A 4,469-nucleotide genomic window follows, 5' to 3' on the forward strand; every position below is an offset into this window, starting at 1 on the left:
GCACATTTCCGCCAGTGGCCATACACAAAGGAAACTGTGACAGTACTTGAAACAATCATAATATATGCGAAGTCAAAAATATTTTTGATGTAAGTCAAAAAACCTGTGACGGTTTTTAAAACAATTTTTGGAAGATTCAAAACAGTACTCGAACTACGTCTCATATGTAGACATACATTCCTGAAAGTGTTGAAGCAATCCACTTGGTCATTGCTAAAATACATGGATTTTAGTAGGGTACGTATCCCTCACAACTGACAATACAAAATCTCTCATTTATAATGAGATAAACACATACATCAGTAGGAATAATGACATAACACTAAAAAGTATTCATCCTGTTCTGGATAGATGTTGTGCCTCATGAACTTTTCTTGACTTTTTAATGGGTACCTTAACACTATTGTGACTAGCACTGCCACGGCGTTTACGTCCTGCCTGCCCAAGCTTGCCACCAAGAAACTTCCCAAAAATCAGTAACTGTAAAGAAATCTGTCTAGCAAGCTTGAATTAAGTCCAATCACCACCAAATTTTGTGTACTAATTCAAAAATGGATGCCCAGTTCAGTCGTGCTATTTATAAGTTTGTCACGCGATTTGTTTTAGCAAAGGGGGGTGAAAGGGGGGTGAAAGGGGGATAATTTGTGTTTTTTAACGTTTTTTTGTGTGTGTTTTATTTTCTACTGCTTTTTTTAAAAGTTATTTTTTAACAGAAAGTATTATAAATAATGTTATAACCAAACAAGGTGTAAAACCTATGAATTAGCTGAAATATTGTTAACATTGTACACAGAAATAAGGAGACAGTACAAAGAAAAAAACAAGCAAATCACGCATTCACTCACAGCATCCAGACTCAAATGAAACAAAACTGTAGATCTAACACTCACCAAATGATGTCTAGGTAATCCATATTGAATATAAGTCACATTTTCACAACAAAGTACCAACTGTACACCTATGAACAATTCCAAAAGGATTTGAAGGCTCCAGCCATCCATTGTTATCAGTGCTGCCACGCCCCCATAGCTCCTGCACGATTCCGAGATACATGTTCGTCTAGCAGTATCACCGCCAACCACGTGTAGTTTGCCGACTCGTACTAGCAACAACGGGACTGTTTCCTCCTCACTTTCACTGCTTGTATCGGTTTCGTGAGGCGAAAACGATACGTCCGAATCATGCTCTACGGGATCCTCTAGGTCCAACATCCGGAGAATCTCCTCCCGAGACAAGGCTCGCCTTTGATTCATTTTTTTTCCTCAAAAACGCACACAAATCAGGCGGATTTGCAAATGGCAGAAGGGGACGCCAAGTGTATCAAGGGAAATAACTCAATTTATTTGCAAGCTTCAAAAACCGGGAAGCAATCACGAGTCGTGTACCCTCTATGGCTGGTACTGAAAAATGCGCTTCCCGTCCATGGGCGTGTCAGCGCTGGTACTGATTTATCAGTGTCCCGTCGCGAAAGTGTTAAGTTGTAGTCACATCCCCTTTGCCACGTCAAGGGTACCCTTATTTGGGCGGCTACCCTTATTTGGGCGGCGGTCATGTGACCCCTGTAACTACATCTTCTTTTATCTGAAAGATGTGCCATTTGTGAGAGCCTTTACTGGCATAAAAAGTTTGAATAAAATGATACGGGAATGAATGTTTGAGTTGGGGTACGAAAATGAGTGCAATAATATTTTTACACAGTTTAATTTGTTGATTTTCACAGGCATGCAAGCACAACTGCAGAGAGCAGAGCTCTTCAGTCCTTCTTTGCAGCATTTGCAGCGTTTTGTTGTACAGCACTTCCACACTTCATGCGTTCTCGGCACATGCTGGATACCTCTTGAAGGCTCGTCCAAAATAACTCCCACTTTCCAACCTTGGACTGCCAGCCCCACAATTATTTGGTGTTGGGTTGTTTGCCTGATTGTATATTTACTGACGTAGTCTAATTGGCTTATTGCATACTCTTGTCTTTTAGCTATCATCTTTGAAAGTTTGATCACAAGACCGTAGAGACCTGGGGAATGTTTTTTTCCCCCCAAGCTGGCCCTCCTACTAGTTAGTACATGTCACTGTGGCCTACTCACTCTAAGTCACTCCCCCTCCCCCCTCAGTTTTTTTAGAAACTTATGGAAGTCAAGTCCTTTATACTAGGCAGGACTAATTATCATGCCTTGAACAATCTCTGTCTCCTTGCCTTTTATTCAAAGTTCATTTAACTTGTCCAAAATCATGTGGGTGGCGAGCACGGTTTCCTTTCATTCAATCAACAGATAGATCTAGATCTATCACAATCCAGTTTCAGCAAGATTTGAAAGTGTGCAGCATTTCATCGCTTCAGCCGATCAAACACGGACCCGAGGGGACAAATAAAGATTATAATGACGTGAAATTGGTGAATGAAAGGGTAATCTTAAAAACTTACCCTCACAAACGTTGTTTTCGCTCAAATCAAAACACGCATTGGTACGGAGGCCGCCATCTTGAATTTTCTAGCTGCGGATATATACTTTTCTAAAAAATATATAAAACTAAATGACAGAACACAAAAGTACCCATGAAAATATTTATTTCATGTATATATTATCAGCAGACAACTTCTGGTGCATTGTTAACAATTGAAGTTTACATTTGCTGAGTTGGAAATATTTACTGCTGATGGCTTTTGGTATGAAAATCGTCTGCTGTAGGTGCAGCCTTTTATTCATTATTATAAACACAAAAATCAATTTCTGAAGTGGCTCTGTATCTGAAATCATTAAAAACATCATAAGGAACAATATCACGAAGTATGATGTTTGTCACAAGATGTGATTAATTGTTGAGTGATTCTGCAACATACGAGCCCCACTATAATAAACACTGCGTGAAACGGAAACAAAATTGCATGGCATGTGAGAACACTTACTCAATCGAAGTTCCTTGTTTAAGCTCCTTAAGGATTACACCTGTGCAGTTGTCCTTTTTTGTCAGAACCGGTCATGCGTGCGCTTTATCGATATCCTGTACAAGCGCTGGTTCAAGTAGGTGTCGCAAAAAGGTGGCATTGGGCACAATGGAGGGGAGTAAGTGTTGTAGTGCTAAATTATCAAGCAAGAAAACGGCACAAATAAACAAGTCGCGTAAGGCGAAAATACAACATTTAGTCAAGTAGCTGTCGAACTCACAGAATGAAACTGAACGCAATGCAATGCAGCAAGACCGTATACTCGTAGCATCGTCAGTCCACCGCGCACAGCAAAGGCAGTGAAAGTGAGAGAAAGAGCGGGGCAGTACTTGCGCTGAGAAGGATAGCACACTTTTCTGTACCTCTCTTTGTTTTAACTTTCTGAGCGTGTTTTTAATCCAAACATATCATATCTATATGTTTTTGGAATCAGGAACCGACAAGGAATAAGATGAAAGTGTTTTTAAATTGATTTCAAAAATTTTATTTTGATAATAATTTTTATATATTTAATTTTCAGAGCTTGTTTTTAATCCGAATATAACATATTTATATGTTTTTGGAATCAGCAAATGATGGAGAATAAGATGAACGTAAATTTGGATCGTTTTAGAAAAAAATAATTTTTTTTACAATGTTCAGATTTTTAATGACCAAAGTCATAAATTAATTTTTAAGCCACCACGTTGAAATGCAATACCGAAGTTTGAGCTTCGTCGAAGACTACTTGATCAAAATTTCAACCAATTTGGTTGAAAAATGAGAGCGTGACAGTGCAGCCTCAACTTTCACGAAAAGCCGGATATGACGTCATCAAAGACATTTATCAAAAAAAGGAAAAAAACGTTCGGGGATATCATACCCAGGAACTCTCATGTCAAATTTCATAAAGATCGGTCCAGTAGTTTGGTCTGAATCGCTCTACACGCACGCACGCACGCACACACGCACGCACACACGCACACACACACATACACCACGACCCTCGTTTCGATTCCCCCTCGATGTTAAAACATTTAGTCAAAACTTGACTGAATGTAAAAATGACTAAATGTAAAAAGGATGTCAAAATTCATGTATGATAAAAACAACTTCGAATGTTGCAATAATGAACCTGTAACCAAAAATATATATAATTAGAAAATATACCTACAACTGAGAGGAAAAGAAAGAGACAGACAGACAGACAGACCGACAAACAGACCGACAGACAGACCGACAAACAGACCGACAAACACACCGACAAACAGACCGACAAACAGACCGACAAACAGACCGACAGACCGACCGACCGACCGACAGACAGACAGACAGACAGACAGACAGACAAACAGACAGACAGACAGACAGACAGACAGACAGACAGGGAAGTGTAGATTGAGACAGACAACTTCCCCAATATTTGGTAGGATATTTCTAAGTTCAAGCTAATACAATGAGTAAGGTTTATTGTGGTTTAACGTTCCTTGAGATACGTATGACCTGTATGAGACGACTATATCATGATAATATAATGTTTGTACTG

This window comes from Littorina saxatilis, linkage group LG11 (genome assembly GCF_037325665.1).
Source record: "Littorina saxatilis isolate snail1 linkage group LG11, US_GU_Lsax_2.0, whole genome shotgun sequence".
In the NCBI taxonomy this organism is placed as follows: Eukaryota; Metazoa; Mollusca; class Gastropoda; order Littorinimorpha; family Littorinidae; genus Littorina; species Littorina saxatilis.